Consider the following 18097-nt stretch of genomic DNA (forward strand, 5'->3'; position numbering starts at 1 on the left):
GGATATGGTGGATATTTTGCGTATGAAATGCGTTCTTGCTCGACTCGTCCTGATAAAGCTGAATTTTTTTCAAACAGGTATCTTTGAATATACGCTTGATCGTGCGAATTCCGATCCCACACTCATGGAGAGCATTATAACTGCCGACGAGAAATGGATTTATGAGTTTGACATGCAACCAAGTAAACAATCAATGGAGGGAAAAAACGAGCCGAAACAAAAAAACACGCAAAAGCCGCTCAAAAATCAAGGTGATGCCCATTGTTTTTATCGATATTCGTCGTTTGGGGCATCATGAATTTGTTGCGAAGGGCGAAATGGTCAATAAGTAGTGCTATTTGGCGTTTGCGTGATAAAACTCGTCGAAATGGCGGGAAATGTGGTAGAAAAATTCATGGATTTTACACGATGATAATGCACCATTGAGTCTAGCTAAGATTTTGGTCGAATTTAAAGCCAAAGATGCGTTGAATACCATCAATCAACCACCGTATTCACCAAATTGGGCTACCTGTGATTCTTTCTTGTTTCCAAACTGAATTTTCCGCCCGTGGAACTCGTTTTCAGTCGGTCGAAGAGATAAAGCAAAATTCGCTGAAGGAGCTGAATGCCATCCCAAAAAGTCCTTATGAAAAGTGTTTTGAGGACTGGAAAAATCGTTGGCATAAGTGTTTTACACCTGATGGGGATATCTTTAATGATGAAAAAATGGAGATTGATGAATATATATACATATATATATATATATTGCGTTTAATTTAAAATTTTTTTTGCAAAAATATAGATATCTAGGACCAGATATCAACAAAACCTTACCAATCCCATTCAGGTATCAATATCAGGATATCAAATGTGTGTTCTTCGCGTACCGAGAGAATATATAGAGGAGGTAATATTTTTTTATCCGAATATCGTTTGAAACTTGAATAATTTAGTGAAGGCAATTGATTTTCAAATCCTAAGGGAAATATGAGTTTTAGTGGTAAATAATGCTTCGCACTTTTTTGCAAGTTTGATTAATGGGTCGCAAAGCAAATTGGTAAAAGTGTGAGTAAAAAGTTTTGAAACAGAGAGTTCGAGGTTCACTTAAAATAATGTTTTTTTTTTAATTCTCAAGCAAATTTTAGTTTTTCAAGTACGTTGCCAAACACAAAACAATAATTAAAATTTTTCAATTAGAAAAAAATTAAAATAATAACATTTTTCATCGCCGCTATCATACCAAATCGTTCACACATAATATTTTCATAATGTCGCCATATTTTTTTTCAACTAAATACTTCTTTATCACTTCCTCCACATTTTAGAAATCTCGCCGCTCTTTCGCCTTCGGTTGTGTGGGCGCATAAATACGTGTGATGTCTCAAATTGATTGTGGCGCTGATAAAATACGCTTAGCGCATCACTCAAAACGCTCTGGAGAAGCGCTCTTTACCTCAAGTACTCATTAGTAGCTCTTCGTTGCGTTTCATGGGTGTCAGCTGAACTCTTCAGTTTTGGGTATTTGATGAGATCTTGAAGATTAGCGTGTCGGTGGACAATTTGTAGTTGCTTACGCATAAATATGCCGCATTTTCATAATCAAATTAATGTATCTCCATATGTATGTATGCGAGAGTAAATCATTTGTAAATCTAGCGTGTCTAAATTATTTTGTTTAGAAGCGTAGATTTTTATCAGCATGCAGAAGAATGGCATCTACTTGAAATACTTACTCGCATATTATTGTAATGAGCACGCAGCATATGCAATTAAAATATGCTGTTGTAATGGAGGCATGCGCAGGCATGAGTATGCATAATATGTTATTATTGTTGCTATGCTAGTTCCTCTCAATTATTGGTAGAAATATGCTCGAAGATCGGTGAACGGCGGCTGCTATAGTAGAGTCGCGTTAAAAAAATCAGAGCCAACAACAGTGATTACTTCACACGACAGTCGGGTCTAAGTAAACAGAACAAACACGGTTGTATATTCGTCAAAGAACTGTCAACTTGACAGCATTACTCCAAACTATTTGAGAGATACAAAAACCCAACTTCTCATAACATGAAGTCTGTTATACTGACCGATATATTCCTAAAAGACTCAACCGAGAAGACGAAACACCAAACGGCATTCGGTAAATGAGGTGACGAAAATGTTCGCACCGATTTCGTCCAATTTCCGAAGAGAGTTATAGTCTGTGAACAGCACTATTTTTGCGAAATTTTATTGTAACATCTTTACTAATGCTTGAGTTCCCCATTTTAAGGTCAAATATGTTGATGGGACTCAAAGTGGCATCATACGAAAAGTGGGCGTGGTTTTGTTTTTATTTGAAATATTTTGAAATGGCGTTATGAATATTTTTTGGAAACTTTAAACAATCACTTTGATTCAAATCGGTCAAGTCGTTTGTGTAATATCAATTATAAGCAAAAGTGGGCCGTGCCACGCCTATATTCCAATTTTTAAACTGAATCATGTGTGAAGGTGCCAAATGGGCTTATGATCTGACCAACAAGTACATAATCTCTTTAGTGGATAGCCATTAAGAGCATTCGAATCGCCAATACTAACCCTCACTGTGTTTGGTTGCGCAAGAAGACTATAACTAGACTTTTAGTTCGGTGCCCAGTCATAGAGGAAAATAAGTAAATAAAGCGGCAGACTAGCTGGCCCGCTCGGAGGCAGCTGGAAACTCAATTCCACTAAACCCAATAATCTGACATTTCATCTTCACTATTATCTAGTTAATCCTCAAATTATAAACTTTCTTATCTATATAATGGAAAACCCTGGGGAACAACTTGTTCCAAGACTTTGAAATGTTTTTAACCATTCTAGATGAGAAGAAAAGTAGTTAGGTTCGAATACAAGATCGATCCAAAACCGATCCCACTTGGACAGCCGAGAACGCCGGTCCATTGTGATGTCTAAACCTCCTTAAATACTGATCAAAAATTGATAAAGCCGTGTGAGCCGACCACAAATTTGTTGAGGCGGCTAATATCAACTACGGCAACTTTCACTTGGCAACCACAATCTATCAAAAAACTGGATATTGAAATGTTACCCTATTGGAACACGTCCATTAAGATTAATTCCGGCAAGATGATGCTTGCTAAGAGCAACTGTAGTTGAGTTGATCTTCTGCGTGCTACTGTAGGCCATAAGGATCTCGTAGCTGCAGTAGTTTATGTATATGGCAGCTTTTTAAAGAGATGCCGACAAATGAGCAGAAAAAACGTATGCGAAATTTCAGATCGATATTTCACACACTGAGGGTTTGCGCATATACGGACTATCAGACAGATATGTCAGATATTTTTCCAGTCTTTGAAATGCTTTTCATAAGCATTCTTTGAGATGGCCTTCAGCGAATTATGTTTTCATTCTTCGATCGGCTGAAAAACGTGTTTCACGAAGCGGCAATTTCAGTGGGAGAACAAGAAAAACGTGTGATAGCCAAATCTGGTGAATACGCTAGTTTTATTGATTGTGTTTTTGGCTTTAATTTCGGTCACAATTGTGGCTCGATGCGATGGTGCATTATCATCGTGTAAAATCCATGAATTGTTCTTCCACAATTCCGGCCGTTTTCGACGGATAATCTCACGCAAACGCATCAATACGTCCAAATAGAACTCTTTATTGACCGTCTGTCCATCCGGAACAAATTCATGATGCACCAAACCACGAATATCGAAAAAAAAACCATGAGCATCACCGTTTTAAGCGGCTTAATGGTGGTTTATTTCTTGGTTTCGGCTCGTTTTTTCCCTCCATTCCGATAATTGTTGACTTGTTCGCATGTCAAACTCATAAATATATGAATCAGCCGTAATTATGGTACTCTCCATGAAAGTGGGATCGGAATTCGCAGGATCAAGCATGTCCATAGAGATCTGTTTACGGCACTCTTCTTGAAAAAACTTCAACTTTATCGGCACGTGTTGAGCAAGAACGCATTTCATACCCAAAATATTCACCAAAAACCATTCGAATGGCCTCGTGAGTGATGTCGAGCTCTCTTGCTATCTCTCTAACACTTGTCTGACGATTTTCAAGCACCATATCCTTTTTTAGTATTTTCATCAGTTGAAGAGTACGAAGCTCGTCCAGAACGATGCATGTCTTCACCGATCTCTAACCTGTCTTTGAAGGCTTTGTACCACTCGTAGGCTTGTGTTTTTGAAACACCGTAGCCTTTTCTAATATTCGTACTGCTTCTTTGTTCGATATTTTCATCCATTGTGAAAATAGCAACGCACTACTGAGGTGTACCGACTTTGAGCTACTACTATAAATAAACTGGTTGACAGATCGCATTCATATTTGGCATAGTAATTCAGGATAGTCCTACCAACTGAGCAAAAAACATTTTTTTGATTTGTTATTTTTCCGGGTGCTTGTGTAGACACAATGTATCTTGGGATACCACGACAGTCGAGTTTATGGAACCGGTATATACCCGATGTTTTGTGAACAATAGCATGCATCGGCACCTTTTTAATAGTAATTCGAATATTCATCGACGGAATTTCCGAAAAGCTTTGAATATATGTCCAAAACTCACCGTGTAACCACAACTATGAACCGGTTAACGGTTGCGTGTACTCAGTTTCGTTGGAATTTTTGGTCGCTTACTCTTACTTTCCTTGAGTTTTTGTTTGTTTTTCGTACATTTTCACCTCAAATTTGGCTAGTTTTTTGTGTGCAATAAAATGTTTCTAACCATTAATATTCGTAAATTAATTTCGTCATGCTGGCTACACAAATTAGCTATGACACAAACCATGCAAATTAGCCGCGAAACACCCCAAAAATGCTGGAGTAACAAGAGGAAAAACTGCAGTATGTTTTTTGTAATAAAAACAACAATCAGAAAACATAAAAATAAAACTAAAAGCATCTGCATATACATACATACATTTATTAATGTATGCATATATGCTTGTGTTTGTGTCTATAAAAAAAATCACGAAATTCCATTTGTGTATATTTGCGAATTCGTCATGATGACGTCACGCCATCAAAATCGATTAGCCAACAACGCCAGCGTAACCGACAGCCGCCTGAAAACCCTCTGCCTACAGCACCAACATCACCATAAGGGATAACAGCCAACCAACCAACCAAACAACCACTTTGCCGGCAGCAACAACACCAACACGCGCAGCCAGCAGCAAAAAAATGAAATCGAAATTTAAATGGACATAAATAAAAAATCAGCAATGGTCTAAATTTTAAAAACATTTCAAAGTGAAAAGCGTGAAACACACACATACATGCGTGAATTTAAGAAAAATCACAATTTGTTTACATACATATGTGTGTGTGTGTTTGTATTTGTTTTCACTAATGTGCAGACAAACAGTGCACAGAGCCTTGATTTGTTGTCCTCGGGTCCATCATAAATTTTACGCAATAGACAAACATTATGACACTTTTACGCACACACTCGTGCATACACACACATACACTTACATACATACATGTATATATGTACAGTATCTATTAATATTTGTATATTTTTTTATTTCATCACTGACGTTGATTTCATTTTTATACGCTGTTAATATCACTTTTCCTTGTGGTTGTTGTTTCCACTCTAACTTGTTGTTGTTGTTTGCGTTATTATTAGTATTTGTTAGTTAATAGTTCGAGTGCTGTCGTTCCGCTGCAGCAGCTGTTGGCGTTCTCAGGACGAGAACACTTAAAAAGCGCTGGACATTACCGCATACTTGTTGTTGTAGAGGGGGGTTTCCTTTGTAGTTGGTTGCTTATGTGGGTAAGTAAGTGCAGCGCGTGTGTCAGCGCTAGTGGTGGACAAATTTCGTCTGTCATAACTTTTATTTATGTGTGTCAATGACATTTTACTTTTGCCTTTTTGAATACTTTTTCAGTTTTTGTTGTTATTTGTTGTTGTTTTTATTGATTTGACTATAGTGAAGGCGCCCAATGGCCAAGTGTCAATAAGAGCATGCCTATGTTGGACTTTATTTCGGTCACATTAAGACTTAGAGAGGGAGGGAGGTAGGAAAAGTCAGAGCTTGAAGCGCTCGCTAGTCACTTGTAGACCGCAGGGACCGAAAGTGTAGTTAAGATGGACTTGTGGGTACTGAATATGGACAATATCTTTTCTGGTTGTGAAATTATAATATATTTTCCAAGAAGCTCCGATCTTTTGAGCCAAATTTTGTTCAGCGTTAAGCAAAATTGCCACATTTAGGGCGAAAAGCAACCTGAAGAGATTTAAGTGCTGTCATTGCGTCCAGAGAAAACAACGGTTTAACCGAGGAATCAAAAATGATGCCGATGAGTACGTAACTATCAATGGCGACCGTTATTATGCCATGATAACCGACTATTTGATGCCTGAAACAAGACGGTGCCACTGGAATCTATCAATGGATTTATTGAGAGAACACTTCGGTGAGCAGATAATTTCAAGTTTTGAGTCGGTCAATTGGCCACCAAAATCGTGCAATATCATGATGTGGGATATGTAAAGTCTATGCGGATAATCCCGCTTGGATTAAGGCCTTGGAGTAAAACATCACGCGTATCATTCGCCAGTTACCAGTCGAAATGCTCGAAGGAGTCATCGGAAATTGGACTCAACGGATGAGCAATCTGAGACGTAGCCGCGGCCAACATTTGAAAGAGATAATCTTCAAACAATAAATGCCAAATAATGTTGTTTTATTCTTTCGTGATAATAAACATTTTCAATTAAATTTGAAGTTTCTGTGTTTTTTTAAGTAGAGAATATCGAAAGGGATCACTCTTTACTAGAGAATAGAAAGAAAGAAGACAAATGAATCGCCAACAAAAAGAGAAAAAGCTAATAATGAGTCAAAATCACAGCTGAGATGATCTTATGATTATAAAGATTGGTATAGACGAAACATAAGAATGACCAAAATATTCTAACCGAACATTGCCATAATGACGGCGCGAAACCATGACATCGACGAACAAGCAGATGTAGAAAATAGGCGCAGACGCGGCAACAAGTTGTTTTTCACTAATTTTTGAGGAAAGCTCATCGACCCAGAGAAGGTTTACTAATGCTACTACTACTATTGTGAGGGATCTACTATTGGCCGAAACAGTGCGCTTGTTGATTTCTGCATGTAAGAATTAAGAGTGTGGCCGTAGTAAAGCAGCTAATAGTAGATTATTCTCCGCCAGCCACACCAATCACCTGGAACACCCCTCTAACCGTCCATCACAACACAAGACAAAACTGTCTATAGCCATCTATTGAAAAATATTGGATTTTTTTTCCAAAACTTGTATTGTACCTAACTACTATTAAAGAAATACTTCGATAAGCTCTCCGGGGTAGGAGTATGGATTAGTGCTTAAAATAGACTTAATGGATTTTGCAAATCAGATTATAATGTTATTAAATGCCGTTGCGTTAATGATGTCCCGGCCTTAAACAGAGATAAGGAGTTTAATTGGTAGCGATTAGGTACGACGTTTCAATAAAAACTAATTGAAATGACTTTATCTTTAAATTTCAGACTTTTCCTAGACATATTTTCAGACTTCTAAACATTTTAAGTGTCGAGAATGGATATAAGCTAGACGATATACTATTTTAGACCTGGTTTAGTGGCACACTTTAAGAAATTTATCTAAGTTAAGGACTTCCGTAATCGTCAGACTGTTAACTACCGCTCAATTAGTCGGCCAGGAAGTGATTCCGAGCTAAGATCTGTGACAAAAGACTATCTTGCTTATATTATTGTTCAATCCTGAAATATTTATGCAAAGTGTAATAGAAGAAAGATCTCCGCTGGTCAGAGCGATGAAGTGAGAATTTAATGGACCTTAGTGTTAACATAGCGCTTTCTGAAGAGCCATATTGAGTCGGGATATTGACAAAATCTAATTGTCACGACTGTTGTTCGGTCAAAAGTTACTATCGTATTGTAATATAAGGACCACCCTTTCGAACCCATAGCTTGTGGCTTCCTTGATTTCGCTGAAAGGTCCCAGGGACTTTGCATTTAACAGAATCAGTGCTTGGCAATATGGTTCCTCGGTTCTTTCCAGATTTATAACTCTCTCATGTGTGGGTATTGAGAGGTTACAGTATTCAAGGATTCCTCAATCTCACTCGCTGAGAGAGGTTCAGCTGGTAGCGAGTCCAAAAGCGAAGCGGAAGGTCAGGTGTGTCCGCAGCCTCCAATATGGCTCTGCCCCTTTATATAAGACAGCGGATCGTTCATCGGCACATCTAATAAGATTATGAATTTCATGGTGCCACACTTTGGGGGTGGCCCAGAATTTCTTCTGACTATCTTCTATTCCTCGCGGGAGATGCCATCATCTTCCTTGCTACGGTCGAACACGCCAAGCTCTATTGGATTGTATAGCGGAACATACTCTGATTTCTGGCAGGGTTTTAACGAGAAAGGGGCGGTTGCGACATTAGCCCGCCAGCCATTTCTGATGAGTGTCACTCCATCATAGTCACGCCATCACCAGCATAAGGTTTTACCAAAATCCTATGGAGCTAATCCTACTCATAATCGGAGTCCAAAGCTTAATTCGTGCAGGTGTTGAAAGTTCATGAAGGCCGCAGGTCATTTAGCGTTACCCAGGATGCACCAACTTGGAGACGTCCTGCACAACATCCCAAAAATGGAACATGTTCAAAGTGCGGCCCTTAGGCATATTTTGAAATCTACCGCTACTTCGATTGTAACCATGACAACTTGAACCATTACATCGTATAACCTTTGTCAGCCTGCTTCGTATCTGCGAAACTCCCTGATATGGATGTTTGGGCGGTGTGAAGCCACTGGAGAAGAGATACAGTGATCTGTTTGATAGATAGAACGAAGCTTAAGGGAAAGAGGGATCTTTCAAGCGAAGGTAATGAAAATAACAGTATATGCACTACTCCGAAGTGCAGCTCCCCTCAGAGCTGCAATACTGAAGTCAAGGCGTGTTTGACCTCTGGATAAGTAGCATGAAGCTATTTTGTTATCCGATTTCGTTGGGTGTCGGGTCGAATCGCTGCAAGCTGCAAAGCCGGTGAGCTTATATGAGACGAGTGGAATGTAACATGTCTTCTGAGCTACTCTCTTTTAATAAGGTTCATTTCACGGCTATGGTAGGTATTCTGACTGTTCTGAAACTTCTGAAATGATCTTTTTATGGTGGTGGGGCCAGCAAGATGGAAATTGCAAAAGTTATATGGAAGAAGGCGAAGTGGTATAATCTAGGCACTTCCATTCAACCTTCAAGCTTGTGCCAGACTGAGGTTAAAACATACGGGAGATACATTTGGCAAACCTGGCGACGTGACTGGGGTTGATATTAGATGCCTTACGAACTTGTGGTATGTTCAAAGCAATTCGTCGATCCGTGAGGATCTGGTGAAACATTACTGGGAGTTTTGGAAAAATCAACTATTCACAAAGAAACAGCGTTCACACTTGTCCAAGTGTGATTCTGCTTTACTTTTGGTGTGAGAATCAACCCTACGACCGAACCTAATTTATCTGAAAAATCCTGAAATTTAGCTTGTCTGATTGAAATCATTAAAAGCTAGCTCTCTGTAGGCTTCAAGGGATATATGTATAACCTGATATGCAAATAGTATATTTTAAAGCAATTGAAAATTTCGCACATTCCACTTGATTGCCTCTGAGTGAGCGTTCTTCTCATTTGTACATAATTCCGATATTTATTTCGCTGTCGATATTCTCACGCTAGTCAATTTAATTGCAACACAGCGACATGCTGTGCCTCATGTGCCGTTAATGGACTCTATCGTTATTGTTGTTGTTGTTGTTACATTAACTTTGGCAATTAACGTAACCCGAGAGCCATAGTGCGAATCTAGCAAACCGAAAATCATTAAAATCAAAATAATTGCATGCAACACGTCAAAACGGTCAACAGACAGCCAAGCACGTCAGTCGCACACCCAACAGCCCAAGCAATGTACGTCCGTGTGTACGCGCCAGCAAACGGGTTTCTCAAGCATTACAACCAATGGAGTGCCTGCCAACGAATCATTCGTCCGAAAATCTATTGCGAACAGACATCGGTTTATTCATGCGTTCAATTCGGCTAAACTCAGCCACGCTGCTCTGCCGCCCACCGCTTACCTTTCCATGTGTGTATGTGTGTGTGTATGTGTACATGTGTGCGTATAACACCCCTTGAAGCACGCCACCTTCGCTCAACTCCTTCTGCATCTCTTGCTACACAGCTGACTGTCTAACTGACACATACATCATATTTGTTGTTGTTGTTTTTTGTTGTTCTTGTTCCTGCTGACTGTTGCTGTCATGTTTGCTGTAAATGTCAGTTACTGTAGTTGCTGTCTACACGGCCGGCGACAGCGACGACGACGACAACGATGCTGACGTCGACGTTGAGGACTAAGCAACCGGCGCAAATCAAATATGGACGAGTTCGTGAGTCGGTGCTGCAAACGTATAAAAAAAACCTGAAAATATTGGAAGAAATAGAAAACAACAAGTAAGATATGGGTGAGATTATGCGGAACCAAGCCAGATATTCGCTGAATAGAGTGAGGTCTGGACCGTTTGGACCTCTGAAGATCGTTCAGAAGATTTGGTACTAATTGATCGAGATATCTACTCCATTATCAGATTTTGACCCGCTCACACCCGAGTGGGAACGAGTTGGATCTTTGTTGTGATCTTGCGTTTTTTGGACCTATGAACTTAGCGTCCACTTGGCAGGTGTTATTCGTCAAAGTGGGAATGGGCTGGATCTCCGTTGTTATCCCAAGTTCACAGGACTTATGGCCTTCGCGTCCGCTTAACAGGCTTTAGCCGTGGAGTGGGAACGAGTTGGATCTCCGTTGCCATTTTGGGCTTACAGGATTTATGGATTTCTCGTCCGCCTAGCAGGCGTTAGTCGACGAAGTGGGAATGAGAACTCCGTTGTCATCTTGGGTTCACAGAACATATTGACTTCTCAATCGCTTAGCAGGCGTAAGTTGCTGGAGTGGAAATGAGTTGAATCTTCGTTTTCATTTTGCTTTCACTGGACCTTTGGATTTCGCGTCCACTTAGCAAGCGTTTGTCGACGGAGTGGGACGATTTGTGTTTCCGTTACCATCTTGGATTCACAGGACCTATGGACGCCGCGTCCACTTAGCAGACGTTAGTCGACAATCGGATGCTCTGATTCCAAACACTTTTGTCTCACAGTAGAACGCAGGAGACCTACTGAACTATTTGCCTTTAACAAAATGCATCTTGCCGGAATCGTAAGAGTTCTCACGGGACGTTGTCCAATAGGCGTTATTCTTATAAAAGTTGTGTTCCTTTTAATTTCCAACATCACTTAGGAAAGACATTATTTTGGTGAGATACAGTGGTGCATGAAGTATAAGAGATGTAGATTAGATCCCTTTAGGAAGTAGTGTATGAATCTTACTTCCGACGAAGATACGAAGGACCGAATCCTCAGTCCTACAAAAATCCGCAATAATAAATTGGAAGATTGCATAGATATTTTGTAGCGTGGTGTCTAAATCTTTGCTCTAGGAAGAATAATCTTATCGATCGTTCGAATTTAACACAATTGAGTTCGAATTTAGAGTCCTTGGAAGCACTTTACAAGATATTTATTTTGGCAAGTTAATATTCAACTTCAATTTACTGAAATTATTTTAACACTTAGACTTTCTGATGCAACAGAGTTAAACTTTGTTTGGCAAAGTTTTGAAAAATTTTAAAGCTGGACCTATCTATACTAACATCGAAACTCTTCTTCATTTGATTGATTTAACTCCAAACTTTTCTTAAATCGTGTGTTTTTATTGCAGACTAGCGTTTCTCGTATATAAGCGACTTCAGAAAACGTAAAGGTTCGAGTCCAATCGGATCGACATAGTCCTTAACTGTATTGTTTTGATTCAAAAACCTATCCACAGGGACTTGGTGACCTACCAACGAGTTCTAAATAAATATGAATTTGAATAGAAGACTATATTTGAATTTGTAGTCATTCGGATACTCTCTAGTAAACAACGAGTCCTAGCAGATACTGTCAAGGACTTATATTTTCAAAGTAGAGTTGTTTTCTCAAGCTTCTAACCAAGATAACATGGGCGTTAAAAATGCTCTGCAAGAAGTAAGCAATGCAGTTTACATATACTATATATAACTCAAAAATAACCGAAAACTAACAAATTAATATCATAATCACTAACACAAAAATAACTGAAAATTAACCAAATGCCTATCCAAATCACGTTACCCTCGTATATAAAACTGGAATTTTCACGGCAAACGAAGCAGAAAGATCGAAAATCTATAAACAAGGATTTACTAATATGCAAGTGTACTACCATATGTATGGGTGTGTGGGTGTCCGTAAGCAAGTTATGGCTTGGATGGAACGGCAAATAGACCTAACCCTACATGAGGGAATGGATATCTATATGCCTACCTAGGGTTACACACAAACACACACACACATAAACAAATTCTACATCCACCTTAACGGCTGTTGGCTACTTCAACATTTCATGCCTCAAACACACACACATAAACAACCCCAAATATATATGTGTGTGTATTTGTGTATGTTTGCGCACTCTCACACAATATTTGTGGCGATTTTCAATCTCGGCGAAGCGCAATGGACCGTATGGAATTTCGGAATTTGTGAATCCATATTTTTTGCGTTTACGATTTTGATTTCATTTTTTTTTTTTCAAATTTCTTGTTGTTTTTGTTTCTGCTTTTGCTCCTCAGCTGGAGGGTTGTTGCTTCCGCCATGGCGAGCTGGTGAGCATTCCAGCTATCAGTAAATACACGTGTATGTTTGTTTTTGTTGTATCGGTGTCGGTGTGTCTGTGGTTGCTGCCAAACACCAGGAATAAAACCAAAAACAAACAACGACGAGTGTTTATGCACAGCAAACATGCCCGCATGGCAAGCTTTGGCTACGGAAACACATGTATGTACATATGTACATAGGTAAGTGTGCCTGTGCTAGAAATTCGCTGTCGGTCTGTCTGTCCCGTCACAGGTCGTCAGCAACGCCATCATCGTCGTCGTCCAAGTGGAAATTCGTTGAAGTAAAAACAAATCATAACCAAAACTCAGTCGAATCAAGCGAAAATTCGTTGCGGTTCGCAGGGTTCGAGCTTCGCTCAGCTGCGGAAGGCGAGCATTCGATGGGAAATCTCAAAAAATCGTTCACGCAAATAAACATTTAAATTCATAACATCGGTGGAATTTGGAAAATATTGCTTGCATTCATCCCACCTTAAGGCTTCAAAGTTTTGGTGTTACTAAATATCTCCAAAGATTTAAAGCGTCGAATTATGTGAATGTTGTCTTAGACAATAATGATTGCCAAATGTTGTAAAGCTATATTGTTAAATAAAAGAACTCATGATTCGATTTGATTAGTTTGCATGGTAAGCATATTTTATAGTGATCCGCTATCGGCGGTTTTGACAAATAACTTGCTTCTTGGTGAGAAAAGGATGTGTGCAAGGTTTCATATGGATAACTCAAACACTAAGAGACTAGTTGGCATATATACAGACGGACAGAGAGAAGGCTAAATGAACTCAAGTCGTCTCGTTGCATTAAAATATGTACATATATAATCGAACAGCGGACGAGTTGAGTTGATTTAGCTAGGGTCTCCCAAGTTTTCTAGGTTTAGAAACTTCATGGCAGTCCGAAAATGTTGCAAAAAGTAGTAAAAGTTTCTGTAAAAATAAGGAAGTTTTCGCTTTTCCACATATATATATTTATGAGGACCTTATAAAATAATTCCTTTGAACCAGAAATTCATACTTCGCCTCGATTCTCTCATGTATGAACGGACTCATCCAGTTCAAAAAGGTTTCAGCTCACTAAAACCAACTGTAATGCCAATGGACGCATTCCGGTGACTAAAACTTACCCAAGGCCCTGAGAACTACACCAAGCATAGCGGTTATTCCACGCAGAGCCTTTGGAGAGCACATAAAGCTTTAAAGAGTACATAGCAGATATCACATATGTAGAGCTTCAGAAGATTTCAAAGCATTCAAATATTTTTATATGCCGATAATGAGACTCCATTTTGATAACTCCGGCTGTTAAGGAATTTCGTAAAGTTTAAGAATTCTTATGGCGCATACCAGACATATTTAAGACGGGTTCTACGAATTGCCTTTTTAACACTAGAAAGACGGGAGCTTAGTATATACCTATATTTCCTGAAAGGAGTCAAAATGGCTTGCTTAGGCAATCTAGTGCTAAAGTAAATCTTGAAAAAAAAAACACGGAATTTCAAATGTGATCATTTATTATCTTAGAGCCGACTTTACTTAAATTATGTCTTAAGTAAAAAGTTTTATATTGATTGCCAAATAATACTGAAAAATTTAAAATTTTTTTTAATGAAATTTGCAATTAGGTGGTAACATTTACAAACGATTTTTTTTAAATTTTTGCAATAATTATTGTTCCATTTCTCTATAAATTCGCAACTTTTTTCATTTTTGTTCTTTAGTTTGGTCTTTCGAAAAATAGAAACTACTTTTTAGAAAATATGTTGTTGTTGCATTTTTCAGTCAGGTGGCAAATTATTAAATGTTTTATATTTTGTTTTTGGAAAATAGCTAACACTTTTAAATTATTATTTTCTCAGTAAGTGGTAAATTTTTAATTTCATATATAAATGTATTCAAAAACAAAAAAAAAATATTTTTTTTTAATAATTTAAAACATCTGGCAACCCTTATTTTATAATTGTATGATATTTACATACATATCTGTGTATAAAAAGGCCTAAACAAAATTTTGATTAATTATTAATTTTCAACTTTTCGATATTAGTTGAAGTTAAGTGGCAACTCTGTGAAATATTTTTTTTCAATTTATTTTGAAGCGGTTTAAAATTATTTATTTCATTTTATAAAAATGTTAAGTTATTAAATTTTATATATACATAAATGTATGGCAACCTCTTTGTACAATTTTATACATACATATGTACATATGTATGTACATATGTGTGTACAAAAACGCCTAACAAAAATTTAATAAATTGAAAATTTTCAACTTAACAATAATAGTTGCAGTCAAGTGGCAACTCAGTAAAATGTTTTTTCTTTTTCCTTAAACATTATTTTGCAGTGGTTTAAGAGTTTTAAGCATTTATTTGGATTTATTCGACTCCTAAACTTTTTTACAAAAGTAATTAAAATATTTATAAATGCACATATTTAGGTTCAATTGTACAAGTCTGGCTACCTTTGTTATAATAACAAACGATACTTGCAATATATGTACATATGTATGTACATATACTTTGTCTCAATAAAAAGGAATTAATTGGAAATTTTCAAAATTTCAATTTTAGTTGACGGCATGTGGCAACTCTAAAAATTTTTTTAAGCTAATCAACTCAACTTAACTATTTTAATTTTGAATTCATGTTGCACTGTAAAATATTTTTTTCAACTTTTCAATATATGTACATATGTTGAAGTCAAGTGGCAACTCTGCAAAATATTTTTTGTTAACATTTTTTTTGAAGTTGTTAAAGTTGTTTAGACATTTATTGGGTTTATTAAACTCCATATCATATCATAATATTTATAAAAGTACTAATTAAAGTTTAATTGTACAACTCTGGCAGCCTTTTTTAATAAAATATGTTACGAACAATATATACTTTGTCTCAGTAAAAATTAAATGAATTGAAATTTTTTTAATTTTCAATTTAAGTTGAAGTTAAGTGGCAACTCCAAAAAATATTTTTTTTTTAAGTTTGTTAAAGTAACTTCATTTTCAGTTGGATAATGCATAATATTGCATACTTGCTGTTTTCAATATGTTTTAGTCATTTGGCAACTCTATAAATAATAACTTTTTTGTTGTTTTATTAAAGTAACTTTACTTTTGTTTGTTCTTCATTAACTTGTAAATTTGTTGTTTTCATTATTAGTTGAGGCCATATGGCAACTCTATATATAATAAGTTGTCAAAAAAGTCTTGCGGTATTTTCGCTAGTTGGGGCTGAAAGCGCGTAGTTCTAGTTTTATTTGTCGCATCGGGTCATGCTATACCTTTTTGGAAAGCTCATTTCACGCGCTAACACGTGTTTGATTGATTGTCGTTTCTTTTAAGTCGTTCGTGAGTTATAGCGTCGCAAACATGGAGCAAAATAAAGAGAAAATAGGGCATATTTTACAGTACTACTACGATAAAGGCAAAAATGCATCTCAAGCCGCCAATAAAATTTGTGCAGTTTATGGACCCCATACAGTTTCCATTTCCACCGCACAACGATGGTTTCAACGTTTTCGTTCTGGTGTAGAGGTGGTCGAAGATGCGCCACGCTCCGGAAGGCCTGTCGTCGAAAATTGCGATAAAATCGCTGAATTGTTCGAAAGAGACCGGCATAGTAGCAGCCGTAGCATCGGTCAAGAGCTGGGCATGAGTCATCAAAAATTCATTTCAATTTCAATAAAAAAAAATTCAATAAAAATACCGCAAGATTTTTTGACAAACCATTATGTACATATCTAATTATTTTTTAGAAGTAAGTTTACTTTTATGTTTGTTGTGCCTTAAATTTCCATTCCATGTTTTTCCAGTTTCATCACATTTAAGATGTAAAAATTTCCAATATGGCAACCCTTTTTCTCGATTTCTTGCCTATAAATCATATTTATGAACATGTGTAAGTTTACAAAATTATTTAAAATTTTGATATCAAAATATTTTTATTAATTTTACAAAAATAAATATAAAAAATTTAATTTATATATAAAAAAAATAGAAAAATGGTTCATGTGCCATATCTATGTACATATGTATGTACATAAAAAAAAGTCTTTATTTGCCACCTATTTCACCGATTGCCTTCCACCCATTCACCGTTAAGCTTAGCTTTTTTACAAAAGTCAACGCTGTTTTTAAACAAAAGCGCGAATTAGTTAAATTAACGCCGTACAAAGGCCTAAAAGAAAATCCCAAATGTCAAAGTCAACATTTTTATGGCAAATCGAGGCAAAAGCGACAACATTTTTATCTAATTTGAAGTCGTAAATAATTATGGAAAAAGGCACAACGCAATGTATGAAGAGACAAACGGTTAGAGATGTTTGTACATAACCGCTTTGTGTGTGTGAGAGTGTGAATTTATGTTAATAAATTTGTAAAACCTTCTCTCAATGATGTGCTGCTTCCGTTATAGGCATAAGAATATTTAATATTTTCTCTGCTTGTTGCTGTTATTATTGGTTTTATGCTTATTAGACCATTTGTAGAGCAACCAAAATAACAAAAAAAAGCCAAAGCAAGCAACAACAACATTGATCAGCAGCCCATTAACGGTGGCAGGTGACTTAGCTCGTTACTCAATGGCTAAGCTCCGCACACATTTTTATTAGTTTCATTGTTTGGATTTTTCGTTTTATATCATCTACTATATATACATACATGTGTATTTATGAATGTATGTATGTATTTAGATATGAATATCTAACATATATACATATCTATAAAGACCTGCCTCTTCATATTTGCATTTCGAAGTAGTTTTTAAATTCATTGGCTTACGGTGAATGAATGAAAAACATTTCAAATTTAATGGCGTAACCGTTAGTTTTGAAAAAAGTACGGTAAAATCGAAATAGTAAACATTTTATATTCATATATGCACACATACAGATTTGTGAAACCAATGCATATTTTCCGTTTAGTGAATAAGTGTGTATGAATGGTAATTCACCATTAGTTAACCGTTAGTTAACCTAAAATTATGAATGACTTTAAACTATGCAAACAAATAAACAGCTATTTATGAAAGTAGTTTTATTTTTAGTACGAACAGGTAGAAAATCTATAGGCATCGCAGCTCTTTTCTATAAAAAAACCAAATTAAGGTTGCCATATAATTTTTTTTTATAAAGCTCCAAAGAATAAATTTTAGCTAAAAGAAGCAAGCAAGTCCGAAACTATATTTTAAATTATGCATATAATTCTATTAAGAAGTGAAAATAAAGAAACATGTTCAGGGTTGCCATACATTTTTTTTTAAATATTCTTGGCATTTATTTTTACCCAAATAAGTAGGAAAA

This window comes from Bactrocera tryoni, chromosome 2 (genome assembly GCF_016617805.1).
Source record: "Bactrocera tryoni isolate S06 chromosome 2, CSIRO_BtryS06_freeze2, whole genome shotgun sequence".
Classification (NCBI taxonomy): Eukaryota; Metazoa; Arthropoda; class Insecta; order Diptera; family Tephritidae; genus Bactrocera; species Bactrocera tryoni.